Source organism: Nothobranchius furzeri, chromosome 3, assembly GCF_043380555.1.
Source record: "Nothobranchius furzeri strain GRZ-AD chromosome 3, NfurGRZ-RIMD1, whole genome shotgun sequence".
Taxonomy (NCBI): Eukaryota; Metazoa; Chordata; class Actinopteri; order Cyprinodontiformes; family Nothobranchiidae; genus Nothobranchius; species Nothobranchius furzeri.
Window position 1 is genome coordinate 9,397,050 of NC_091743.1, and position 27,854 is coordinate 9,424,903.

Here is a 27,854-nt window from a genome sequence, read left to right on the forward strand (position 1 = left end):
CATGTGGCAAGACGCTCCTCGGGGCGCGTCTTGCTTGGGCTTCTCTCCTGGAGGGCCTCAGTTAGACCCATTGTTGACATGTGGCAAGACGCTCCTCGGGGCACTTCTTGCTAGGGCCTCTCTCCTGGAGGCGCTCAGTCAGACCAAGTGTTGACATGTGTCAAGACGCTCCTCGGGGCACGTCTTGCTTGGGACTCTCTCCTGGAGGCGCTCAGTCAGACCCAGTGTTGACATGTGGCAAGACGCTCCTCGGGGCGCGTCTTGCTTGGGCCTCTCTCCTGGAGGCACTCAGTCAGAACCAGAGGTGACATGTGGCAAGACGCTCCTCGGGGCGCGTCTTGCTTGGGCCTCTCTCCTGGAGGCCCTCTGTCAGACCCAGTGTTGACATGTGGCAAGACGCTCCTCGGGGCGCGTCTTGCTTGGGCCTCTCTCCTGGAGGCGCTCAGCCAGACCCAGTGGTGACATGTGGCTAGACGCTCCTCGGGGCACGTATTGCTTGGGCCTCTCTCCTGGAGGCCCTCTGTCAGACCCAGTGTTGACATGTGGCAAGACTCTCCTCGGGGCGCGTCTTGCTTGGGCCTCTCTCCTGGAGGCGCTCAGTCAGACCTAGTGTTGACATGTGGCAAGACGCTCCTCGGGGCGCGTCTTGCTTGGCCTCTCTCCTGGAGGCACTCAGTCAGAACCAGAGGTGACATGTGGCAAGACGCTCCTCGGGGCGCGTCTTGCTTGGGCCTCTCTCCTGGAGGCCCTCTGTCAGACCCAGTGTTGACATGTGGCAAGACGCTCCTCGGGGCGCGTCTTGCTTGGGCCTCTCTCCTGGAGGTGCTCAGCCAGACCCAGTGGTGACATGTGGCTAGACGCTCCTCGGGGCACGTATTGCTTGGGCCTCTCTCCTGGAGGCCATCTGTCAGACACAGTGTTGACATGTGGCAAGACGCTCCTCGGGGCGCGTCTTGCTTGGGCCTCTCTCCTGGAGGCCCTCAATCAGACCCAGTGTTGACACGTGGCAAGACGCTCCTCGGGGCGCGTCTTGCTTGGGCCTCTCTCCTGGAGGCGCTCAGTTAGACCCAGTGGTGACATGTGGCAAGACACTCCTCGGGGCGCGTCTTGCTTGGGCCTCTCTCCTGGAGGCCCGCAGTCAGACCGAGTGGTGACATATGGCAAGACGCTCCTCGGGGCGCGTCTTGCTTGGGCCTCTCTCCTGGAGGCGCTCAGTAAGACCCATTGTTGACATGTGGCAAGATGCTCCTCGGGGCGCGTCTTGCTTGGGCTTCTCTCCTGGAGGCCCTCAGTCAGACCCAGTGTTGACATGTGTCAAGACGCTCCTCGGGGCGCGTCTTGCTTGGGCCTCTCTCCTGGAGGCGCTCAGTCAGACCCAGTGTTGACATGTGGCAAGACGCTCCTCGGGGCGCGTCTTGCTTGGTCCTTTCTCCTGGAGGCCCTCTGTCAGACCCAGTGTTGACATGTGGCAAGACGCTCCTCGGGGCGCGTCTTGCTTGGGCCTCTCTCCTGGAGGCTCTCAGTCAGATCGAGTAGTGACATGTGGCATGACGCTCCTCGGGGCGCGTCTTGCTTGGGCCTCTCTCCTGGAGTCGCTCAGTCAGACCCAGTGGTGACATGTGGCAAGACACTCCTCGGGGCGCGTCTTGCTGGGGCGTCTCTCCCAGAGGCCCTCTGTCAGACCCAGTGTTGACATGTGTCAAGACGCTCCTCGGGACGCGTCTTGCTTGGGCCTCTCTCCTGGAGGCGCTCAGTCAGACCGAGTGCTGACATGTGGCAAGACGCTCCTCGGGGCGCGTCTTGCTTGGGCTTCTCTCCTGGAGGCCCTCAGTCAGACCCATTGTTGACATGTGGCAAGACGCTCCTCGGAGCGCGTCTTGCTTGGGCCTCTCTCCTGGAGGCGCTCAGTCAGACCGAGTGCTGACATGTGGCAAGACGCTCCTCGGGCCGCGTGTTGCTTGGGCTTCTCTCCTGGAGGCCCTCAGTCAGACCCATTGTTGACATGTGGCAAGACGCTCCTCGGGGCGTGTCTTGCTTGGGCCTCTCTCCTGGAGGCGCTCAGTCAGACCGAGTGCTGACATGTGGCAAGACGCTCCTCGGGGCGCGTCTTGCTTGGGCCTCTCTCCTGGAGGCACTCAGTCAGAAACAGAGGTGACATGTGGCAAGATGCTCCTCGCGGCGCGTCTTGCTTGGGCCTCTCTCCTGGAGGCGCTCAGTCAGACCCAGTGGTGACATGTGGCAAGACGCTCCTTGGGGCGCGTATTGCTTGGGCCTCTCTCCTGGAGGCGCTCAGTCAGACCCAGTGTTGACATGTGGCAAGACGCTCCTCGGGGCACGTCTTGCTTGGGTCTCTCTCCCGGAGGCGCTCAGTCAGACCCAGTGTTGACATGTGGCAAGACACTCCTCGGGGCGCTTCTTACTTGGTTCTCTCTCCTGGAGGCGCTCAGTCAGACCGAGTGTTGACATGTGGCAAGACGCTCCTCGGGGCGCGTCTTGCTTGGTTCTCTCTCCTGGAGGCGCTCAGTCAGACCGAGTGCTGACATGTGGCAAGACGCTCCTCGGGGCGCGTCTTGCTTGGGCCTCTCTCCTGGAGGCGCTCAGCCAGACCCAGTGGTGACATGTGGCTAGACGCTCCTCGGGGCACGTATTGCTTGGGCCTCTCTCCTGGAGGCCCTCTGTCAGACCCAGTGTTGACATTTGGCAAGACGCTCCTCGGGGCGCGTCTTTCTTGGGCCTCTCTCCTGGAGGCCCTCAATCAGACCCAGTGTTGACACGTGGCAAGACGCTCCTCGGGGCGCGTCTTGTTTGGGCCTCTCTCCTGGAGGTGCTCAGTCAGACCGAGTAGTGACATGTGGCATGACGCTCCTCGGGGCGCGTCTTTCTTGGGCCTCTCTCCTGGAGGCCCTCAATCAGACCCAGTGTTGACACGTGGCAAGACGCTCCTCGGGGCGCGTCTTGCTTGGGCCTCTCTCCTGGAGGCGCTCAGTCAGACCGAGTAGTGACATGTGGCATGACGCTCCTCGGGGCGCGTCTTGATTGGGCCTCTCTCCTGGAGGCGCTCAGTCAGACCCAGTGGTGACATGTGGCAAGACACTCCTCGGGGCGCATCTTGCTTGGGCCTCTCTCCTGCAGGCCCGCTGTCAGACCCAGTGTTGACATGTGGCAAGACGTTCCTAGGGGCGCGTCTTGCTTGGGCCTCTCTCCTGGAGGCGCTCAGTCAGACCCAGTGGTGACATATGGCAAGGCGCTCCTCGGGGCGCGTGTTGCTTGGGCCTCTCTCCTGGAGGCCCTCTGTCAGACCCAGTGTTGACATGTGGCAAGACGCTCCTCGGGGCGCGTCTTGCTTGGGCCTCTCTCCTGGAGGCGCTCAGCCGGACCCGGTGGTGACATGTGGCTAGACGCTCCTCGGGGCACGTATTGCTTGGGCCTCTCTCCTGGAGGCCCTCTGTCAGACCCAGTGTTGACATGTGGCAAGACGCTCCTCGGGGCGCGTCTTGCTTGGGCCTCTCTCCTGGAGGCGCTCAGTCAGACCTAGTGTTGACATGTGGCAAGACGCTCCTCGGGGCGCGTCTTGCTTGGGCCTCTCTCCTGGAGGCACTCAGTCAGAACCAGAGGTGACATGTGGCAAGACGCTCCTCGGGGCGCTTCTTGCTTGGGCCTCTCTCCTGGAGGCCCTCTGTCAGACCCAGTGTTGACATGTGGCAAGACGCTCCTCGGGGCGCGTCTTGCTTGGGCCTCTCTCCTGGAGGCGCTCAGCCAGACCCAGTGGTGACATGTGGCTAGACGCTCCTCGGGGCACGTATTGCTTGGGCCTCTCTCCTGGAGGCCATATGTCAGACACAGTGTTGACAAGTGGCAAGACCCTCCTCGGGGCGCGTCTTGCTTGGGCCTCTCTCCTGGAGGCCCTCAATCAGACCCAGTGTTGACACGTGGCAAGACGCTCCTCGGGGCGCGTCTTGCTTGGGCCTCTCTCCTGGAGGCGCTCAGTCAGACCCAGTGGTGACATGTGGCAAGACACTCCTCGGGGCGCGTCTTGCCTGGGCCTCTCTCCTGGAGGCTCTCAGTCAGACCCAGTGGTGACATGTGGCAAGACGCTCCTCGGGGCGCGTCTTGCTTGGGCCTCTCTCCTGGAGGCGCTCAGCCAGACCCAGTGGTGACATGTGGCTAGACGCTCCTCGGGGCACGTATTGCTTGGGCCTCTCTCCTGGAGGCCCTCTGTCAGACCCAGTGTTGACATTTGGCAAGACGCTCCTCGGGGCGCATCTTTCTTGGGCCTCTCTCCTGGAGGCCCTCAATCAGACCCAGTGTTGACACGTGGCAAGACGCTCCTCGGGGCGCGTCTTGTTTGGGCCTCTCTCCTGGAGGCGCTCAGTCAGACCGAGTAGTGACATGTGGCATGACGCTCCTCGGGGCGCGTCTTTCTTGGGCCTCTCTCCTGGAGGCCCTCAATCAGACCCAGTGTTGACACGTGGCAAGACGCTCCTCGGGGCGCGTCTTGCTTGGGCCTCTCTCCTGGAGGCGCTCAGTCAGACCGAGTAGTGACATGTGGCATGACGCTCCTCGGGGCGCGTCTTGATTGGGCCTCTCTCCTGGAGGCGCTCAGTCAGACCCAGTGGTGACATGTGGCAAGACACTCCTCGGGGCGCATCTTGCTTGGGCCTCTGTCCTGCAGGCCCGCTGTCAGACCCAGTGTTGACATGTGGCAAGACGTTCCTAGGGGCGCGTCTTGCTTGGGCCTCTCTCCTGGAGGCGCTCAGTCAGACCCAGTGGTGACATATGGCAAGACGCTCCTCGGGGCGCGTGTTGCTTGGGCCTCTCTCCTGGAGGCGCTCAGTCAGACACAGTGTTGACATGTGGCAAGACGCTCCTCGGGGCACGTCTTGCTTGGGCCTCTCTCCTGGAGGCGCTCAGTCAGACCCAGTGTTGACATGTGGCAAGACGCTCCTCGGGGCGCGTCTTGCTTGGGCCTCTCTCCTGGAGGCACTCAGTCAGAACCAGAGGTGACATGTGGCAAGACGCTCCTCGGGGCGCGTCTTGCTTGGGCCTCTCTCCTGGAGGCCCTCTGTCAGACCCAGTGTTGACATGTGGCAAGACGCTCCTCTGGGCGCGTCTTGCTTGGGCCTCTCTCCTGGAGGCGCTCAGCCAGACCCAGTGGTGACATGTGGCTAGACGCTCCTCGGGGCACGTATTGCTTGGGCCTCTCTCCTGGAGGCCCTCTGTCAGACCCAGTGTTGACATGTGGCAAGACGCTCCTCGGGGCGCGTCTTGCTTGGGCCTCTCTCCTGGAGGCACTCAGTCAGAACCAGAGGTGACATGTGGCAAGACGCTCCTCGGGGCGCGTCTTGCTTGGGCCTCTCTCCTGGAGGCCCTCTGTCAGACCCAGTGTTGACATGTGGCAAGACGCTCCTCGGGGCGCGTCTTGCTTGGGCCTCTCTCCTGGAGGCGCTCAGCCAGACCCAGTGGTGACATGTGGCTAGACGCTCCTCGGGGCACGTATTGCTTGGGCCTCTCTCCTGGAGGCCATATGTCAGACACAGTGTTGACAGGTGGCAAGACGCTCCTCGGGGCGCGTCTTGCTTGGGCCTCTCTCCTGGAGGCCCTCAATCAGACCCAGTGTTGACACGTGGCAAGACGCTCCTCGGGGCGCGTCTTGCTTGGGCCTCTCTCCTGGAGGTGCTCAGACAGACCCAGTGGTGACATGTGGCAAGACACTCCTCGGGGCGCGTCTTGCTTGGGCCTCTCTCCTGGAGGCCCGCAGTCAGACCGAGTGCTGACATGTGGCAAGACGCTCCTCGGGGAGTGTCTTGCTTGGGCCTCTCTCCTGGAGGCGCTCAGTCAGACCCAGTGGTGACATATGGCAAGACGCTCCTCGGGGCGCGTCTTGCTTGGGCCTCTCTCCTGGAGGCGCTCAGTCAGACCCATTGTTGACATGTGGCAAGATGCTCCTCGGGGCGCGTCTTGCTTGGGCTTCTCTCCTGGAGGCCCTCAGTCAGACCCATTGTTGACATGTGGCAAGACGCTCCTCGGGGCGCTTCTTGCTTAGGCCTCTCTCCTGGAGGCGCTCAGTCAGACCCAGTGTTGACATGTGGCAAGACGCTCCTCGGGGCACGTCTTGCTTGGGCCTCTCTCCTGGAGGAGCTCAGTCAGACCCAGTGTTGACATGTGGCAAGACGCTCCTCGGGGCGCGTCTTGCTTGGGCCTCTCTCCTGGAGGCTCTCAGTCAGACCCAGTGGTGACATGTGGCAAGACGCTCCTCGGGACGCGTCTTGCTTGGGCCTCTCTCCTGGAGGCGCTCAGTCAGACCGAGTGCTGACATGTGGCAAGACGCTCCTCGGGGCGCGTCTTGCTTGGGCCTCTCTCCTGGAGGCGCTCAGCCAGACCCAGTGGTGACATGTGGCTAGACGCTCCTCGGGGCACGTATTGCTTGGGCCTCTCTCCTGGAGGCCCTCTGTCAGACCCAGTGTTGACATTTGGCAAGACGCTCCTCGGGGCGCGTCTTTCTTGGGCCTCTCTCCTGGAGGCCCTCAATCAGACCAGGTGTTGACACGTGGCAAGACGCTCCTCGGGGCGCGTCTTGTTTGGGCCTCTCTCCTGGAGGCGCTCCTTCAGACCGAGTAGTGACATGTGGCATGACGCTCCTCGGGGCGCGTCTTTCTTGGGCCTCTCTCCTGGAGGCCCTCAATCAGACCCAGTGTTGACACGTGGCAAGACGCTCCTCGGGGCGCGTCTTGCTTGGGCCTCTCTCCTGGAGGCGCTCAGTCAGACCGAGTAGTGACATGTGGCATGACGCTCCTCGGGGCGCGTCTTGATTGGGCCTCTCTCCTGGAGGCGCTCAGTCAGACCCAGTGGTGACATGTGGCAAGACACTCCTCGGGGCGCATCATGCTTGGGCCTCTGTCCTGCAGGCCCGCTGTCAGACCCAATGTTGACATGTGGCAAGACGTTCCTAGGGGCGCGTCTTGCTTGGGCCTCTCTCCTGGAGGCGCTCAGTCAGACCCAGTGGTGACATATGGCAAGACGCTCCTCGGGGCGCGTGTTGCTTGGGCCTCTCTCCTGGAGGCGCTCAGTCAGACACAGTGTTGACATGTGGCAAGACGCTCCTCGGGGCACGTCTTGCTTGGGCCTCTCTCCTGGAGGCGCTCAGTCAGACCCAGTGTTGACATGTGGCAAGACGCTCCTCGGGGCGCGTCTTGCTTGGGCCTCTCTCCTGGAGGCACTCAGACAGAACCAGAGGTGACATGTGGCAAGACGCTCCTAGGGGCGCGTCTTGCTTGGGCCTCTCTCCTGGAGGCCCTCTGTCAGACCCAGTGTTGACATGTGGCAAGACGCTCCTCGGGGCGCGTCTTCCTTGGGCCTCTCTCCTGGAGGCGCTCAGCCAGACCCAGTGGTGACATGTGGCTAGACGCTCCTCGGGGCACGTATTGCTTGGGCCTCTCTCCTGGAGGCCCTCTGTCAGACCCAGTGTTGACATGTGGCAAGACGCTCCTCGGGGCGCGTCTTGCTTGGGCCTCTCTCCTGGAGGCGCTCAGCCAGACCCAGTGGTGACATGTGGCTAGACGCTCCTCGGGGCACGTATTGCTTGGGCCTCTCTCCTGGAGGCCATCTGTCAGACCCAGTGGTGACATGTGGCTAGACGCTCCTCGGGGCACGTATTGCTTGGGCCTCTCTCCTGGAGGCCCGCAGTCAGACCGAGTGCTGACATGTGGCAAGACGCTCCTCGGGGCGTGTCTTGCTTGGGCCTCTCTCCTGGAGGCGCTCAGTCAGACCCAGTGGTGACATATGGCAAGACGCTCCTCGGGGCGCGTATTGCTTGGGCCTCTCTCCTGGAGGCCCTCTGTCAGACCCAGTGTTGACATGTGGCAAGACGCTCCTCTGGGCGCGTCTTGCTTGGGCCTCTCTCCTGGAGGCGCTCAGCCAGACCCAGTGGTGACATGTGGCTAGACGCTCCTCGGGGCACGTATTGCTTGGGCCTCTCTCCTGGAGGCCCTCTGTCAGACCCAGTGTTGACATGTGGCAAGACGCTCCTCGGGGCGCGTCTTGCTTGGGCCTCTCTCCTGGAGGCACTCAGTCAGAACCAGAGGTGACATGTGGCAAGACGCTCCTCGGGGCGCGTCTTGCTTGGGCCTCTCTCCTGGAGGCCCTCTGTCAGACCCAGTGTTGACATGTGGCAAGACGCTCCTCGGGGCTTGTCTTGCTTGGGCCTCTCTCCTGGAGGCGCTCAGCCAGACCCAGTGGTGACATGTGGCTAGACGCTCCTCGGGGCACGTATTGCTTGGGCCTCTCTCCTGGAGGCCATATGTCAGACACAGTGTTGACATGTGGCAAGACGCTCCTCTGGGCGCGTCTTGCTTGGGCCTCTCTCCTGGAGGCCCTCAATCAGACCCAGTGTTGACACGTGGCAAGACGCTCCTCGGGGCGCGTCTTGCTTGGGCCTCTCTCCTGGAGGTGCTCAGACAGACCCAGTGGTGACATGTGGCAAGACACTCCTCGGGGCGCGTCTTGCTTGGGCCTCTCTCCTGGAGGCCCGCAGTCAGACCGAGTGCTGACATGTGGCAAGACGCTCCTCGGGGCGTGTCTTGCTTGGGCCTCTCTCCTGGAGGCGCTCAGTCAGACCCAGTGGTGACATATGGCAAGACGCTCCTCGGGGCGCGTCTTGCTTGGGCCTCTCTCCTGGAGGCGCTCAGTCAGACCCATTGTTGACATGTGGCAAGATGCTCCTCGGGGCGCGTCTTGCTTGGGCTTCTCTCCTGGAGGCCCTCAGTCAGACCCATTGTTGACATGTGGCAAGACGCTCCTCGGGGCGCTTCTTGCTTAGGCCTCTCTCCTGGAGGCGCTCAGTCAGACCCAGTGTTGACATGTGGCAAGAAGCTCCTCGGGGCACGTCTTGCTTGGGCCTCTCTCCTGGAGGCGCTCAGTCAGACCCAGTGTTGACATGTGGCAAGACGCTCCTCGGGGCGCGTCTTGCTTGGGCCTCTCTCCTGGAGTCTCTCAGTCAGACCCAGTGGTGACCTGTGGCAAGACGCTCCTCGGGGCGCGTCTTGCTTGGGCCTCTCTCCTGGAGGCGCTCAGTCAGACCGAGTGCTGACATGTGGCAAGACGCTCCTCGGGGCGCGTCTTGCTTGGGCCTCTCTCCTGGAGGCGCTCAGCCAGACCCAGTGGTGACATGTGGCTAGACGCTCCTCGGGGCACGTATTGCTTGGGCCTCTCTCCTGGAGGCCCTCTGTCAGACCCAGTGTTGACATTTGGCAAGACGCTCCTCGGGGCACGTCTTTCTTGGGCCTCTCTCCTGGAGGCCCTCAATCAGACCCAGTGTTGACACGTGGCAAGACGCTCCTCGGGGCGCGTCTTGTTTGGGCCTCTCTCCTGGAGGCGCTCCTTCAGACCGAGTAGTGACATGTGGCATGACGCTCCTCGGGGCGCGTCTTTCTTGGGCCTCTCTCCTGGAGGCCCTCAATCAGACCCAGTGTTGACACGTGGCAAGACGCTCCTCGGGGCGCGTCTTGCTTGGGCCTCTCTCCTGGAGGCGCTCAGTCAGACCGAGTAGTGACATGTGGCATGACGCTCCTCGGGGCGCGTCTTGATTGGGCCTCTCTCCTGGAGGCGCTCAGTCAGACCCAGTGGTGACATGTGGCAAGACACTCCTCGGGGCGCATCATGCTTGGGCCTCTGTCCTGCAGGCCCGCTGTCAGACCCAATGTTGACATGTGGCAAGACGTTCCTAGGGGCGCGTCTTGCTTGGGCCTCTCTCCTGGAGGCGCTCAGTCAGACCCAGTGGTGACATATGGCAAGACGCTCCTCGGGGCGCGTGTTGCTTGGGCCTCTCTCCTGGAGGCGCTCAGTCAGACACAGTGTTGACATGTGGCAAGACGCTCCTCGGGGCACGTCTTGCTTGGGCCTCTCTCCTGGAGGCGCTCAGTCAGACCCAGTGTTGACATGTGGCAAGACGCTCCTCGGGGCGTGTCTTGCTTGGGCCTCTCTCCTGGAGGCACTCAGACAGAACCAGAGGTGACATGTGGCAAGACACTCCTAGGGGCGCGTCTTGCTTGGGCCTCTCTCCTGGAGGCCCTCTGTCAGACCCAGTGTTGACATGTGGCAAGACGCTCCTCGGGGCGCGTCTTCCTTGGGCCTCTCTCCTGGAGGCGCTCAGCCAGACCCAGTGGTGACATGTGGCTAGACGCTCCTCGGGGCACGTATTGCTTGGGCCTCTCTCCTGGAGGCCCTCTGTCAGACCCAGTGTTGACATGTGGCAAGACGCTCCTCGGGGCGCGTCTTGCTTGGGCCTCTCTCCTGGAGGCACTCAGTCAGAACCAGAGGTGACATGTGGCAAGACGCTCCTCGGGGCGCGTCTTGCTTGGGCCTCTCTCCTGGAGGCCCTCTGTCAGACCCAGTGTTGACATGTGGCAAGACGCTCCTCGGGGCGCGTCTTGCTTGGGCCTCTCTCCTGGAGGCGCTCAGCCAGACCCAGTGGTGACATGTGGCTAGACGCTCCTCGGGGCACGTATTGCTTGGGCCTCTCTCCTGGAGGCCATCTGTCAGACCCAGTGGTGACATGTGGCTAGACGCTCCTCGGGGCACGTATTGCTTGGGCCTCTCTCCTGGAGGCCCGCAGTCAGACCGAGTGCTGACATGTGGCAAGACGCTCCTCGGGGCGTGTCTTGCTTGGGCCTCTCTCCTGGAGGCGCTCAGTCAGACCCAGTGGTGACATATGGCAAGACGCTCCTCGGGGCGCGTATTGCTTGGGCCTCTCTCCTGGAGGCGCTCAGTCAGACCGAGTGCTGACATGTGGCAAGACGCTCCTCGGGGCGCGTCTTGCTTGGGCCTCTCTCCTGGAGGCGCTCAGTCAGACCCAGTGGTGACATATGGCAAGACGCTCCTCGGGGCGCGTCTTGCTTGGGCCTCTCTCCTGGAGGCGCTCAGTCAGACCCATTGTTGACATGTGGCAAGATGCTCCTCGGGGCGCGTCTTGCTTGGGCTTCTCTCCTGGAGGCCCTCAGTCAGTCCCATTGTTGACATGTGGCAAGACGCTCCTCGGGGCGCTTCTTGCTTAGGCCTCTCTCCTGGAGGCGCTCAGTCAGACCCAGTGTTGACATGTGGCAAGACGCTCCTCGGGGCGCGTCTTGCTTGGGCCTCTCTCCTGGAGGCTCTCAGTCAGACCCAGTGGTGACATATGGCAAGACGCTCCTCGGGGCGCGTCTTGCTTGGGCCTCTCTCCTGGAGGCGCTCAGTCAGACCGAGTGCTGACATGTGGCAAGACGCTCCTCGGGGCGCGTCTTGCTTGGGCCTCTCTCCTGGAGGCGCTCAGCCAGACCCAGTGGTGACATGTGGCTAGACGCTCCTCGGGGCACGTATTGCTTGGGCCTCTCTCCTGGAGGCCCTCTGTCAGACCCAGTGTTGACATTTGGCAAGACGCTCCTCGGGGCGCGTCTTTCTTGGGCCTCTCTCCTGGAGGCCCTCAATCAGACCCAGTGTTGACACGTGGCAAGACGCTCCTCGGGGCGCGTCTTGCTTGGGCCTCTCTCCTGGAGGCGCTTAGTCATACCGAGTAGTGACATTTGGCAAGACGCTCCTCGGGGCGCGTCTTTCTTGGGCCTCTCTCCTGGAGGCCCTCAATCAGACCCAGTGTTGATACGTGGCAAGACGCTCCTCGGGGCGCGTCTTGCTTGGGCCTCTCTCCTGGAGGCGCTCAGTCAGACCCAGTGTTGACATGTGGCAAGACGCTCCTTGGGTCGCTTCTTGCTTGGGCCTCTCTCCCGGAGGAGCTCAGTCAGACCCAGTGTTGACATGTGGCAAGACGCTCCTCGGGGCGCGTCTTGCTTGGGCCTCTCTCCTGGAGGCCCTCTGTCAGACCCAGTGTTGACATGTGGCAAGACGCTCCTCGGGGCGCGTCTTGCTTGGGCCTCTCTCCTAGAGGCGCTCAGTCAGACCCAGTGTATACATGTGGCAAGACGCTCCTCGGGGTGCTTATTGCTTGGGCCTCTCTCCTGGAGGACCTCTGTCAGACCCAGTGTTGACATGTGGCAAGACGCTCCCCGGGGCGCGTCTTGGTTGGGCCTCTCTCCTGGAGGCCCTCAATCAGACCCAGTGTTGACACGTTGCAAGACGCTCCTCGGGGCGCGTCTTCCTTGGGCCTCTCTCCTGGAGGCTCTCAGTCAGACCGAGTAGTGACATGTGGCATGACGCTCCTCGGGGTGCGTCTTGCTTGGGCTTCTCTCATTTAGGCCCTCAGTCAGACCCAGTGTTGACATGTGTCAAGACGCTCCTCGGGGCGCGTCTTGCTTGGGCCTCTCTCCTGGAGGCGCTCAGTCAGACCCAGTGTAGACATGTGGCAAGACGCTCCTCGGGGCACGTCTTGCTTGGGTCTCTCTCCTGGAGGCGCTCAGTCAGACCCAGTGTTGACATGTGGCAAGACGCTCCTCGGGGTGCGTCTTGCTTGGGTCTCTTTCCCGGAGGCGCTCAGTCAGACCCAGTGTTGACATGTGGCAAGATGCTCCTCGGGGCGCGTCTTGCTTGGGCCTCTCTCCTGGAGGCCCTCAATCAGACCCAGTGTTGACATGTGGCAAGACGCTCCTCGGGGTGCGTCTTGCTTGGGTCTCTTTCCCGGAGGCGCTCAGTCAGACCCAGTGTTGACATGTGGCAAGATGCTCCTCGGGGCGCGTCTTGCTTGGGCCTCTCTCCTGGAGGCTCTCAGTCAGATCGAGTAGTGACATGTGGCATGACGCTCCTCGGGCGCGTCTTGCTTGGGCCTCTCTCCTGGAGTCGCTCAGTCAGACCCAGTGGTGACATGTGGCAAGACACTCCTCGGGGCGCGTCTTGCTTGGGCCTCTCTCCCGGAGGCCCTAGGTCAGACCCAGTGTTGACATGTGTCAAGACGCTCCTCGGGGCGCGTCTTGCTTGGGCCTCTCTCCTGGAGGCGCTCAGTCAGACCGAGTGCTGACATGTGGCAAGACGCTCCTCGGGCCGCGTGTTGCTTGGGCTTCTCTCCTGGAGGCCCTCAGTCAGACCCATTGTTGACATGTGGCAAGACGCTCCTCGGAGCGCGTCTTGCTTGGGCCTCTCTCCTGGAGGCGCTCAGTCAGACCGAGTGCTGACATGTGGCAAGACGCTCCTCGGGCCGCGTGTTGCTTGGGCTTCTCTCCTGGAGGCCCTCAGTAAGACCCATTGTTGACATGTGGCAAGATGCTCCTTGGGGCGCGTCTTGCTTGGAACTCTCTCCTGGAGGCGCTCAGTCAGACCGAGTGCTGACATGTGGCAAGACGCTCCTCGGGGCGCGTCTTGCTTGGGCTTCTCTCCTGGAGGCCCTCAGTCAGACCCATTGTTGACATGTGGCAAGACGCTCCTCGGAGCGCGTCTTGCTTGGGCCTCTCTCCTGGAGGCGCTCAGTCAGACCGAGTGCTGACATGTGGCAAGACGCTCCTCGGGCCGCGTGTTGCTTGGGCTTCTCTCCTGGAGGCCCTCAGTCAGACCCATTGTTGACATGTGGCAAGACGCTCCTCGGGGCGCGTCTTGCTTGGAACTCTCTCCTGGAGGCGCTCAGTCAGACCGAGTGCTGACATGTGGCAAGACGCTCCTCGGGGCGCGTCTTGCTTGGGCCTCTCTCCTGGAGGCACTCAGTCAGAACCAGAGGTGACATGTGGCAAGATGCTCCTCGGGGTGCGTCTTGCTTGGGCCTCTCTCCTGGAGGCGCTCAGTCAGACCCAGTGGTGACATGTGGCAAGACGCTCCTTGGGGCGCGTATTGCTTGGGCCTCTCTCCTGGAGGCGCTCAGTCAGACCCAGTGTTGACATGTGGCAAGACGCTCCTCGGGGCACGTCTTGCTTGGGTCTCTCTCCCGGAGGCGCTCAGTCAGACCTAGTGTTGACATGTGGCAAGACGCTTCTCGGGGCGCGTCTTGCTTGGTTCTCTCTCCTGGAGGCGCTCAGTCAGACCGAGTGCTGACATGTGGCAAGACGCTCCTCGGGGCGCGTCTTGCTTGGGCCTCTCTCCTGGAGGCCCTCTGTCAGACCCAGTGTTGACATGTGGCAAGACGCTCCTCGGGGCACGTATTGCTTGGGCCTCTCTCCTGGAGGCCCTCTGTCAGACCCAGTGTTGACATGTGTCAAGACGCTCCTCGGGGCGCGTCTTGCTTGGGCCTCTCTCCTGGAGGCGCTCAGTCAGACCCAGTGTTGACATGTGGCAAGACGCTCCTCGGGGCGCGTCTTGCTTGGGCCTCTCTCCTGGAGGCCCTCTGTCAGACCCAGTGTTGACATGTGGCAAGACGCTCCTCGGGGCGCGTCTTGCTTGGGCCTCTCTCCTGGAGGCGCTCAGCCAGACCCAGTGGTGACATGTGGCTAGACGCTCCTCGGGGCACGTATTGCTTGGGCCTCTCTCCTGTAGGTCATCTGTCAGACCCAGTGTTGACATGTGGCAAGACGCTCCTCGGGGCGCGTCTTGCTTGGGCCTCTCTCCTGGAGGCCCTCAATCAGACCCAGTGTTGACACGTGGCAAGACGCTCCTCGGGGCGCGTCTTGCTTGGGCCTCTCTCCTGGAGGCGCTCAGTCATACCCAGTGGTGACATGTGGCAAGACACTCCTCGGGGCGCGTCTTGCTTGGGCCTCTCTCCTGGATGCCCGCAGTCAGACCGAGTGCTGACATGTGGCAAGACGCTCCTCGGGGCGTGTCTTGCTTGGGCCTCTCTCCTGGAGGCGCTCAGTCAGACCCAGTGGTGACATATGGCAAGACGCTCCTCGGGGCGCGTATTGCTTGGGCCTCTCTCCTGGAGGCGCTCAGTCAGACCGAGTGCTGACATGTGGCAAGACGCTCCTCGGGGCGCGTCTTGCTTGGGCCTCTCTCCTGGAGGCGCTCAGTCAGACCCAGTGGTGACATATGGCAAGACGCTCCTCGGGGCGCGTCTTGCTTGGGCCTCTCTCCTGGAGGCGCTCAGTCAGACCCATTGTTGACATGTGGCAAGACGCTCCTCAGGGCGCGTCTTGCTTGGGCCTCTCTCCTGGAGGCGCGCAGTCAGACCCAGTGGTGACATGTGGCAAGACGCTCCTCGGGGCACGTATTGCTTGGGCCTCTCTCCTGGAGGCCCTCTGTCAGACCCAGTGTTGACATGTGGCAAGACGCTCCTTGGGGCGCGTCTTACTTGGGCTTCTCTCATTGAGGCCCTCAGTCAGACCCAGTGTTGACATGTGGCAAGACGCTCCTCGGGGCGCGTCTTGCTTGGGCCTCTCTCCTGGAGGCACTCAGACAGAACCAGAGGTGACATGTGGCAAGACGCTCCTCGGGGCGCGTCTTGCTTGGGCCTCTCTCCTGGAGGGGCTCTGTCAGACCCAGTGTTGACATGTGGCAAGACGCTCCTCGGGGCGCGTCTTCCTTGGGCCTCTCTCCTGGAGGCGCTCAGCCAGACCCAGTGGTGACATGTGGCTAGACGCTCCTCGGGGCACGTATTGCTTGGGCCTCTCTCCTGGAGGCCCTCTGTCAGACCCAGTGTTGACATGTGGCAAGACGCTCCTCGAGGCGCGTCTCGCTTGGGCCTCTCTCCTGGAGGCACTCAGTCAGAACCAGAGGTGACATGTGGAAAGACGCTCCTCGGGGCGCGTCTTGCTTGGGCCTCTCTCCTGGAGGCCCTCTGTCAGACCCAGTGTTGACATGTGGCAAGACGCTCCTCGGGGCGCGTCTTGCTTGGGCCTCTCTCCTGGAGGCGCTCAGCCAGACCCAGTGGTGACATGTGGCTAGACGCTCCTCGGGGCACGTATTGCTTGGGCCTCTCTCCTGGAGGCCATCTGTCAGACCCAGTGGTGACATGTGGCTAGACGCTCCTCGGGGCACGTATTGCTTGGGCCTCTCTCCTGGAGGCCCGCAGTCAGACCGAGTGCTGACATGTGGCAAGACGCTCCTCGGGGCGTGTCTTGCTTGGGCCTCTCTCCTGGAGGCGCTCAGTCAGACCCAGTGGTGACATATGGCAAGACGCTCCTCGGGGCGCGTATTGCTTGGGCCTCTCTCCTGGAGGCGCTCAGTCAGACCGAGTGCTGACATGTGGCAAGACGCTCCTCAGGGCGCGTCTTGCTTGGGCCTCTCTCCTGGAGGCGCTCAGTCAGACCCAGTGGTGACATATGGCAAGACGCTCCTCGGGGCGCGTCTTGCTTGGGCCTCTCTCCTGGAGGCGCTCAGTCAGACCCATTGTTGACATGTGGCAAGATGCTCCTCGGGGCGCGTCTTGCTTGGGCTTCTCTCCTGGAGGCCCTCAGTCAGACCCATTGTTGACATGTGGCAAGACGCTCCTCGGGGCGCTTCTTGCTTAGGCCTCTCTCCTGGAGGCGCTCAGTCAGACCCAGTGTTGACATGTGGCAAGACGCTCCTCGGGGCACGTCTTGCTTGGGCCTCTCTCCTGGAGGCGCTCAGTCAGACCCAGTGTTGACATGTGGCAAGACGCTCCTCGGGGCGCGTCTTGCTTGGGCCTCTCTCCTGGAGGCTCTCAGTCAGACCCAGTGGTGACATATGGCAAGACGCTCCTCGGGGCGCGTCTTGCTTGGGCCTCTCTCCTGGAGGCGCTCAGTCAGACCGAGTTCTGACATGTGGCAAGATGCTCCTCGGGGCACGTATTGCTTGGGCCTCTCTCCTGGAGGCCCTCTGTCAGACCCAGTGTTGACATGTGGCAAGACGCTCCTTGGGGCGCGTCTTACTTGGGCTTCTCTCATTGAGGCCCTCAGTCAGACCCAGTGCTGACATGTGGCAAGACGCTCCTCGGGGCGCGTCTTGCTTGGGCCTCTCTCCTGGAGGCACTCAGACAGAACCAGAGGTGACATGTGGCAAGACGCTCCTCGGGGTGCGTCTTGCTTGGGCCTCTCTCCTGGAGGCCCTCTGTCAGACCCAGTGTTGACATGTGGCAAGACGCTCCTCGGGGCGCGTCTTCCTTGGGCCTCTCTCCTGGAGGAGCTCAGCCAGACCCAGTGGTGACATGTGGCTAGACGCTCCTCGGGGCACGTATTGCTTGGGCCTCTCTCCTGGAGGCCCTCTGTCAGACCCAGTGTTGACATGTGGCAAGACGCTCCTCGGGGCGCGTCTTGCTTGGGCCTCTCTCCTGGAGGCACTCAGTCAGAACCAGAGGTGACATGTGGCAAGACGCTCCTCGGGGCGCATCTTGCTTGGGCCTCTCTCCTGGAGGCCCTCTGTCAGACCCAGTGTTGACATGTGGCAAGACGCTCCTCGGGGCGCGTCTTGCTTGGGCCTCTCTCCTGGAGGCGCTCAGCCAGACCCAGTGGTGACATGTGGCTAGACGCTCCTCGGGGCACGTATTGCTTGGGCCTCTCTCCTGGAGGCCATCTGTCAGACCCAGTGGTGACATGTGGCTAGACGCTCCTCGGGGCACGTATTGCTTGGGCCTCTCTCCTGGAGGCCCACAGTCAGACCGAGTGCTGACATGTGGCAAGACGCTCCTCGGGGCGTGTCTTGCTTGGGCCTCTCTCCTGGAGGCGCTCAGTCAGACCCAGTGGTGACATATGGCAAGACGCTCCTCGGGGCGCGTATTGCTTGGGCCTCTCTCCTGGAGGCGCTCAGTCAGACCGAGTGCTGACATGTGGCAAGACGCTCCTCGGGGCGCGTCTTGCTTTGGCCTCTCTCCTGGAGGCGCTCAGTCAGACCCAGTGGTGACATATGGCAAGACGCTCCTCGGGGCGCGTCTTGCTTGGGCCTCTCTCCTGGAGGCGCTCAGTCAGACCCATTGTTGACATGTGGCAAGATGCTCCTCGGGGCGCGTCTTGCTTGGGCTTCTCTCCTGGAGGCCCTCAGTCAGACCCATTGTTGACATGTGGCAAGACGCTCCTCGGGGCGCTTCTTGCTTAGGCCTCTCTCCTGGAGGCGCTCAGTCAGACCCAGTGTTGACATGTGGCAAGACGCTCCTCGGGGCACGTCTTGCTTGGGCCTCTCTCCTGGAGGCGCTCAGTCAGACCGAGTGCTGACATGTGGCAAGACGCTCCTCGGGGCGCGTCTTGCTTGGGCCTCTCTCCTGGAGGCGCTCAGTCAGACCCAGTGGTGACATATGGCAAGACGCTCCTCGGGGCGCGTCTTGCTTGGGCCTCTCTCCTGGAGGCGCTCAGTCAGACCCATTGTTGACATGTGGCAAGATGCTCCTCGGGGCGCGTCTTGCTTGGGCTTCTCTCCTGGAGGCCCTCAGTCAGACCCATTGTTGACATGTGGCAAGACGCTCCTCGGGGCGCTTCTTGCTTAGGCCTCTCTCCTGGAGGCGCTCAGTCAGACCCAGTGTTGACATGTGGCAAGACGCTCCTCGGGGCACGTCTTGCTTGGGCCTCTGTCCTGGAGGCTCTCAGTCAGACCCAGTGGTGACATATGGCAAGACGCTCCTCGGGGCGCGTCTTGCTTGGGCCTCTCTCCTGGAGGCGCTCAGTCAGACCGAGTTCTGACATGTGGCAAGACGCTCCTCGGGGCACGTATTGCTTGGGCCTCTCTCCTGGAGGCCCTTTGTCAGACCCAGTGTTGACATGTGGCAAGACGCTCCTTGGGGCGCGTCTTACTTGGGATTCTCTCATTGAGGCCCTCAGTCAGACCCAGTGTTGACATGTGGCAAGACGCTCCTCGGGGCGCGTCTTGCTTGGGCCTCTCTCCTGGAGGCACTCAGACAGAACCAGAGGTGACATGTGGCAAGACGCTCCTCGGGGCGCGTCTTGCTTGGGCCTCTCTCCTGGAGGCCCTCTGTCAGACCCAGTGTTGACATGTGGCAAGACGCTCCTCGGGGCGCGTCTTGCTTGGGCCTCTCTCCTGGAGGCGCTCAGCCAGACCCAGTGGTGACATGTGGCTAGACGCTCCTCGGGGCACGTATTGCTTGGGCCTCTCTCCTGGAGGCCATCTGTCAGACCCAGTGGTGACATGTGGCTAGACGCTCCTCGGGGCACGTATTGCTTGGGCCTCTCTCCTGGAGGCCCACAGTCAGACCGAGTGCTGACATGTGGCAAGACGCTCCTCTGGGCGTGTCTTGCTTGGGCCTCTCTCCTGGAGGCGCTCAGTCAGACCCAGTGCTGACATATGGCAAGACGCTCCTCGGGGCGCGTATTGCTTGGGCCTCTCTCCTGGAGGCGCTCAGTCAGACCGAGTGCTGACATGTGGCAAGACGCTCCTCGGGGCGCGTCTTGCTTGGGCCTCTCTCCTGGAGGCGCTCAGTCAGACCCAGTGGTGACATATGGCAAGACGCTCCTCGGGGCGCGTCTTGCTTGGGCCTCTCTCCTGGAGGCGCTCAGTCAGACCCATTGTTGACATGTGGCAAGATGCTCCTCGGGGCGCGTCTTGCTTGGGCTTCTCTCCTGGAGGCCCTCAGTCAGACCCATTGTTGACATGTGGCAAGACGCTCCTCGGGGCGCTTCTTGCTTAGGCCTCTCTCCTGGAGGCGCTCAGTCAGACCCAGTGTTGACATGTGGCAAGACGCTCCTCGGGGCACGTCTTGCTTGGGCCTCTCTCCTGGAGGCGCTCAGTCAGACCCATTGTTGACATGTGGCAAGATGCTCCTCGGGGCGCGTCTTGCTTGGGCTTCTCTCCTGGAGGCCCTCAGTCAGACCCATTGTTGACATGTGGCAAGACGCTCCTCGGGGCGCTTCTTGCTTAGGCCTCTCTCCTGGAGGCGCTCAGTCAGACCCAGTGTTGACATGTGGCAAGACGCTCCTCGGGGCACGTCTTGCTTGGGCCTCTCTCCTGGAGGCGCTCAGTCAGACCCAGTGTTGACATGTGGCAAGACGCTCCTCGGGGCGCGTCTTGCTTGGGCCTCTCTCCTGGAGGCTCTCAGTCAGACCCAGTGGTGACATATGGCAAGACGCTCCTCGGGGCGCGTCTTGCTTGGGCCTCTCTCCTGGAGGCGCTCAGTCAGACCGAGTGCTGACATGTGGCAAGACGCTCCTCGGGGTGCGTCTTGCTTGGGCCTCTCTCCTGGAGGCGCTCAGCCAGACCCAGTGGTGACATGTGGCTAGACGCTCCTCGGGGCACGTATTGCTTGGGCCTCTCTCCTGGAGGCCCTCTGTCAGACCCAGTGTTGACATTTGGCAAGACGCTCCTCGGGGCGCGTCTTTCTTGGGCCTCTCTCCTGGAGGCCCTCAATCAGACCCAGTGTTGACACGTGGCAAGACGCTCCTCGGGGCACGTCATGCTTGGGCCTCTCTCCTGGAGGTGCTCAGTCAGACCCAGTGGTGACAAGTGGCAAGACGCTCCTCGGGGCGCGTCTTACATGGGCCTCTCTCCTGGAGGCGCTCAGTCAGACCCAGTGGTGACATGTGGCAAGACGCTCCTCGGGGAACGTATTGCTTGGTTCTCTCTCCTGGAGGCCCTCCGTCAGACCCAGTGTTGACATGTGGCAAGACGCTCCTCGGGGCGTGTCTTGCTTGGGCTTCTCTCATTGAGGCCCTCAGTGAGACCCAGTGTTGACATGTGTCAAGACGCTCCTCGGGGCGCGTCTTGCTTGGGCCTCTCTCCTGGAGGCGCTCAGTCAGACCCAGTGTTGACATGTGGCAAGACACTCCTCGGGGCGCGTCTTGCTTGGGCCTCTCTCCTGGAGGCCCTCAGTCAGACCCATTGTTGACAAGAGGCAAGACGCTCCTCGGGGCGCTTTTTGCTTGGGCCTCTCTCCTGGAGAAGCTCAGTCAGACCCAGTGTTGACATGTGTCAAGACGCTCCTCGGGGCGCGTCTTGCTTGGGCCTCTCTCCTGGAGGCGCTCAGTCAGACCCAGTGTTGACATGTGGCAAGACACTCCTCGGGGCGCGTCTTGCTTGGGCTTCTCTCCTGGAGGCCCTCAGTCAGACCCAGTGTTGACAAGTGTCAAGACGCTCCTCGGGGCACGTCTTGCTTGGGCCTCTCTCCTGGAGGCGCTCAGTCAGACCCATTGTTGACAATGTGGCAAGACGCTCCTCGGGGCGCGTCTTGCTTGGGCTTCTCTCCTGGAGGCCCTCAGTCAGACCCATTGTTGACATGTGGCAAGACGCTCCTCGGGGCGCTTCTTGCTTGGGCCTCTCTCCTGGAGGCGCTCAGTCAGACCCAGTGTTGACATTTGGCAAGACGCTCCTCGGGGCGCGTCTTGCTTGGGCCTCTCTCCTGGAGGCGCTCAGTCAGACCCAGTCGTGACATATGGCAAGACGCTCCTCGGGGCGCGTATTGCTTGGGCCTCTCTCCTGGAGGCCCTCTGTCAGACCCAGTGTTGACATTTGGCAAGACACTCCTCGGGGCGCGTCTTGCTTGGGCCTCTCTCCTGGAGGCCCTCTGTAAGACCCAGTGTTGACATGTGGCAAGTAGCTCCTAGGGGCACGTCTTGCTTGGGCCTCTCTCCTGGAGGCGCTCAGTCAGACCCAGTGGTGACATACTGCAAGACGCTCCTCGGGGCGCGTATTGATTGGGCCTCTCTCCTGGAGGCCCTCTGTCAGACCCAGTGTTGACATGTGGCAAGACACTCCTCGGGGCGCGTCTTGCTTGGGCTTCTCTCATGGAGGCCCTCAGTCAGACCCAGTGTTGACAAGTGTCAAGACACTCCTCGGGGCGCGTATTGCTTGGGCCTCTCTCCTGGAGGCACTCAGTCAGACCCATTGTTGACATGTGGCAATACGCTCCTCGGGGCGCGTCTTGCTTGGGCTTCTCTCCTGGAGGCCCTCAGTCAGACCCATTGTTGACATGTGGCAAGACGCTCCTCGGGGCGCTTCTTGCTTGGGCCTCTCTCCTGGAGGCGCTCAGTCAGACCAAGTGTTGACATGTGGCAAGACGCTCCTCGGGGCGCGTCTTACTTGGGCCTCTCTCCTGGAGGCGCTCAGTCAGACCCAGTGTTGACATGTGGCAAGACGCTCCTCGGGGCGCGTCTTGCTTGGGCCTCTCTCCTGGAGGCTCTCAGTCAGACCCAGTGGTGACATGTGGCAAGACGCTCCTTGGGGCGCGTCTTGCTTGGAACTCTCTCCTGGAGGCGCTCAGTCAGACCGAGTGCTGACATGTGGCAAGAGTCTCCTCGGGCGCGTCTTGCTTGGGCCTCTCTCCTGGAGGCCCTCAATCAGACCCAGTGTTGACACGTGGCAAGACGCTCCTCGGGGAGCGTCTTGCTTGGGCCTCTCTCCTGGAGGCGCTCCGTCAGACCGAGTAGTGACATGTGGCATGACGCTCCTCGGGGCGCGTCTTGCTTGGGCCTCTCTCCTAGAGGCGCTCAGTCAGAACCATTGGTGACATGTGGCAAGACACTCCTCGGGGCGCGTCTTGCTTGGGCCTCTCTCCTGGAGGCCCTCTGTCAGACCCTGTGTTGACATGTGGCAAGACGCTCCTCGGGGCGTGTCTTGCTTGGGCCTCTCTCATGGAGGCCCTGAGTCAGACCCAGTGTTGACAAGTGTCAAGACGCTCCTCGGGGCGCGTCTTGCTTGGGCCTGTCTCCTGGAGGCACTCAGTCAGACCCATTGTTGACATGTGGCAAGACGCTCCTCGGGGCGCGTCTTGCTTGGGCTTCTCTCCTGGAGGCCCTCAGTCAGACCCATTGTTGACAAGAGGCAAGACGCTCCTCGGGGCGCTTCTTGCTTGGGCCTCTCTCCTGGAGAAGCTCAGTCAGACCCAGTGTTGACATGTGGCAAGACGCTCCTCGGGGCACGTCATGCTTGGGCCTCTCTCCTGGAGGCGCTCAGTCGGACCCAGTGGTGACATGTGGCAAGACGCTCCTCGGGGCGCATCTTACTTGGGCCTCTCTCCTGGAGGCGCTCAGTCAGACCCAGTGGTGACATGTGGCAAGATGCTCCTCGGGGCACGTATTGCTTGGGCCTCTCTCCTGGAGGCCCTCTGTCAGACCCAGTGTTGACATTTGGCAAGACACTCCTCGGGGCGCGTCTTGCTTGGGCCTCTCTCCTGGAGGCCCTCTGTAAGACCCAGTGTTGACATGAGGCAAGACGCTCCTAGGGGCGCGTCTTGCTTGGGCCTCTCTGCTGGAGGCGCTCAGTCAGACCCAGTGGTGACATATGGCAAGACGCTCCTCGGGGTGCGTATTGCTTGGGGCTCTCTCCTGGAGGCCCTCTGTCAGACCCAGTGTTGACATGTGGCAAGACACTCCTCGGGGCGCGTCTTGCTTGGGCTTCTCTCATGGAGGCCCTCAGTCAGACCCAGTGTTGACAAGTGTCAAGACACTCCTCGGGGCGCGTCTTGCTTGGGCCTCTCTCCTGGAGGCACTCAGTCAGACCCATTGTTGACATGTGGCAAGACGCTCCTCGGGGCGCGTCTTGCTTGGGCTTCTCTCCTGGAGGCCCTCAGTCAGACCCATTGTTGACATGTGGCAAGACGCTCCTCGGGGCGCTTCTTGCTTGGGCCTCTCTCCTGGAGGCGCTCAGTCAGACCAAGTGTTGACATGTGGCAAGACGCTCCTCGGGGCGCGTCTTACTTGGGCCTCTCTCCTGGAGGCTCTCAGTCAGACCCAGTGGTGACATGTGGCAAGACGCTCCTTGGGGCGCGTCTTGCTTGGAACTCTCTCCTGGAGGCGCTCAGTCAGACCCTTTGTTGACATGTGGCAAGACGCTCCTCGGGGTGCGTCTTTCTTGGGCTTCTCTCCTGGAGGCCCTCAGTCAGACCCATTGTTGACATGTGGCAAGACGCTCCTCGGGGCGCTTCTTGCTTGGGCCTCTCTCCTGGAGGCGCTCAGTCAGACCCAGTGTTGACATTTGGCAAGACGCTCCTCGGGGCGCGTCTTGCTTGGGCCTTTCTCCTGGAGGCGCTCAGTCAGACCCAGTGGTGACATATGGCAAGATGCTCCTCGGGGCGCGTATTGCTTGGGCCTCTCTCCTGGAGGCCCTCTGTCAGACCCAGTGTTGACCTTTGGCAAGACACTCCTCGGGGCGCGTCTTGCTTGGGCCTCTCTCCTGGAAGCCCTCTGTAAGACCCAGTGTTGACATGTGGCAAGACGCTCCTAGGGGCGCGTCTTGCTTGGGCCTCTCTCCTGGAGGCGCTCAGTCAGACCCAGTGGTGACATATGGCAAGACGCTCCTCGGGGCGCGTATTGCTTGGGCCTCTCTCCTGGAGGCCCTCTGTCAGACCCAGTGTTGACATGTGGCAAGACACTCCTCGGGGCGCGTCTTGCTTGGGCTTCTCTCATGGAGGCCCTCAGTCAGACCCAGTGTTGACAAGTGTCAAGACACTCCTCGGGGCGCGTCTTGCTTGGGCCTCTCTCCTGGAGGCACTCAGTCAGACCCATTGTTGACATGTGGCAAGACGCTCCTCGGGGCGCGTCTTGCTTGGGCTTCTCTCCTGGAGGCCCTCAGTCAGACCCAATGTTGACATGTGGCAAGACGCTCCTCGGGGCGCTTCTTGCTTGGGCCTCTCTCCTGGAGGCGCTCAGTCAGACCAAGTGTTGACATGTGGCAAGACGCTCCTCGGGGCGCGTCTTACTTGGGCCTCTCTCCTGGAGGCGCTCAGTCAGACCCAGTGTTGACATGTGGCAAGACGCTCCTCGGGGCGCGTCTTGCTTGGGCCTCTCTCCTGGAGGCCCTCAATCAGACCCAGTGTTGACACGTGGCAAGACGCTCCTCGGGGCGCGTCTTGCTTGGGCCTCTCTCCTGGAGGCGCTCAGTCAGACCGAGTAGTGACATGTGGCATGACGCTCCTCGGGGCGCTTCTTGCTTGGGCCTCTCTCCTAGAGGCGCTCAGTCAGACCCATTGGTGACATGTGGCAAGACACTCCTCGGGGAGCGTCTTGCTTGGGCCTCTCTCCTGGAGGCCCTCTGTCAGACCCAGTGTTGACATGTGGCAAGACGCTCCTCGGGGCACGTCATGCTTGGGCCTCTCTCCTGGAGGCCCTCCGTCAGACCCAGTGTTGACATGTGGCAAGACGCTCCTCGGGGCGTGTCTTGCTTGGGCTTCTCTCATTGAGGCCCTCAGTCAGACCCAGTGTTGACATGTGTCAAGACGCTCCTCGGGGCGCGTCTTGCTTGGGCCTCTCTCCTGGAGGCGCTCAGTCAGACCCATTGTTGACATGTGGCAAGACGCGCCCCGAGGAGCGTCTTACTTGGGCCTCTCTCCTGGAGGCGCTCAGTCAGACCCAGTGTTGACATGTGGCAAGACGCTCCTCGGGGCGCGTCTTGCTTGGGCCTCTCTCCTGGAGGCCCTCAGTCAGACCCATTGTTGACATGTGGCAAGACGCTCCTCGGGGCGCTTCTTGCTTGGGCCTCTCTCCTGGAGGCGCTCAGTAAGACCAAGTGTTGACATGTGGCAAGACGCTCCTCGGGGCGCGTCTTACTTGGGCCTCTCTCCTGGAGGCGCTCAGTCAGACCCAGTGTTGACATGTGGCAAGACGCTCCTCGGGGCGCGTCTTGCTTGGGCCTCTCTCCTGGAGGCTCTCAGTCAGACCCAGTGGTGACATGTGGCAAGACGCCCCTTGGGGCGCGTCTTGCTTGGAACTCTCTCCTGGAGGCGCTCAGTCAGACCGAGTGCTGACATGAGTCTCCTCGGGGCGCGTCTTGCTTGGGCCTCTCTCCTGGAGGCCCTCAATCAGACCCAGTGTTGACACGTGGCAAGACGCTCCTCGGGGCACGTCTTGCTTGGGCCTCTCTCCTGGAGGCGCTCAGTCAGACCGAGTAGTGACATGTGGCATGACGCTCCTCGGGGCGCTTCTTGCTTGGGCCTCTCTCCTAGAGGCGCTCAGTCAGACCCTTTGGTGACATGTGGCAAGACACTCCTCGGGGCGCGTCTTGCTTGGGCCTCTCTCCTGGAGGCCCTCTGTCAGACCCAGTGTTGACATGTGGCAAGACGCTCCTCGGGGCGCGTCTTGCTTGGGCCTCTCTCATGGAGGCCCTCAGTCAGACCCAGTGTTGACAAGTGTCAAGATGCTCCTCGGGGCGCGTCTTGCTTGGGCCTGTCTCCTGGAGGCACTCAGTCAGACCCATTGTTGACATGTGGCAAGACGCTCCTCGGGGCGCGTCTTGCTTGGGCTTCTCTCCTGGAGGCCCTCAGTCAGACCCATTGTTGACAAGAGGCAAGACGCTCCTCGGGGCGCTTCATGCTTGGGCCTCTCTCCTGGAGAAGCTCAGTCAGACCCAGTGTTGACATGTGGCAAGACGCTCCTCGGGGCACGTCATGCTTGGGCCTCTCTCCTGGAGGCGCTGAGTCAGACCCAGTGGTGACATGTGGCAAGACGCTCCTCGGGGCGCGTCTTACTTGGGCCTCTCTCCTGGAGGCGCTCAGTCAGACCCAGTGGTGACATGTGGCAAGACGCTCCTCGGGGCACGTATTGCTTGGGCCTCTCTCCTGGAGGCCCTCCGTCAGACCCAGTGTTGACATGTGGCAAGACGCTCCTCGGGGCGTGTATTGCTTGGGCTTCTCTCATTGAGGCCCTCAGTCAGACCCAGTGTTGACATGTGTCAAGACGCTCCTCGGGGCGCGTCTTGCTTGGGCCTCTCTCCTGGAGGCGCTCAGTCAGACCCAGTGTTGACATGTGGCAAGACACTCCTCGGGGCGCGTCTTGCTTGGGCTTCTCTCCTGGAGGCCCTCAGTCAGACCCAGTGTTGACAAGTGTCAAGACGCTCCTCGGGGCACGTCTTGCTTGGGCCTCTCTCCTGGAGGCGCTCAGTCAGACCCATTGTTGACATGTGGCAAGACGCTCCTCGGGGCGCGTCTTGCTTGGGCTTCTCTCCTGGAGGCCCTCAGTCAGACCCATTGTTGACATGTGGCAAGACGCTCCTCGGGGCGCTTCTTGCTTGGGCCTCTCTCCTGGAGGCGCTCAGTCAGACCCAGTGTTGACATTTGGCAAGACGCTCCTCGGGGCGCGTCTTGCTTGGGCCTCTCTCCTGGAGGCGCTCAGTCAGACCCAGTGGTGACATATGGCAAGACGCTCCTCGGGGCGCGTATTGCTTGGGCCTCTCTCCTGGAGGCCCTCTGTCAGACCCAGTGTTGACATTTGGCAAGACACTCCTCGGGGCGCGTCTTGCTTGGGCCTCTCTCCTGGAGGCCCTCTGTAAGACCCAGTGTTGACATGTGGCAAGTAGCTCCTAGGGGGGCGTCTTGCTTGGGCCTCTCTCCTGGAGGCGCTCAGTCAGACCCAGTGGTGACATATGGCAAGACGCTCCTCGGGGCGCGTATTGATTGGGCCTCTCTCCTAGAGGCGCTCAGTCAGACCCATTGGTGACATGTGGCAAGACACTCCTCGGGGCGTGTCTTGCTTGGGCCTCTCACCTGGAGGCCCTCTGTCAGACCCAGTGTTGACATGTGGCAAGATGCTCCTCGGGGCGCGTCTTGCTTGGGCCTCTCTCATGGAGGCCCTCAGTCAGACCCAGTGTTGACAAGTGTCAAGACGCTCCTCGGGGCGCGTCTTGCTTGGGCCTGTCTCCTGGAGGCACTCAGTCAGACCCATTGTTGACATGTGGCAAGACGCTCCTCGGGGCGCGTCTTGCTTGGACTTCTCTCCTGGAGGCCCTCAGTCAGACCCATTGTTGACAAGAGGCAAGATGCTCCTCGGGGCACTTCTTGCTTGGGCCTCTCTCCTGGAGAAGCTCAGTCAGACCCAGTGTTGACATGTGGCAAGACGCTCCTCGGGGCACGTCATGCTTGGGCCTCTCTCCTGGAGGCGCTCAGTCAGACCCAGTGGTGACATGTGGCAAGACGCTCCTCGGGGCGCGTCTTACTTGGGCCTCTCTCCTGGAGGCGCTCAGTCAGACCCAGTGGTGACATGTGGCAAGACGCTCCTCGGGGAACGTATTGCTTGGTTCTCTCTCCTGGAGGCCCTCCGTCAGACCCAGTGTTGACATGTGTCAAGACGCTCCTCGGGGCGCGTCTTGCTTGGGTTTCTCTCCTGGAGGCGCTCAGTCAGACCCAGTGTTGACATGTGGCAAGACACTCCTCGGGGCGCGTCTTGCTTGGGCCTCTCTCCTGGAGGCCCTCAGTCAGA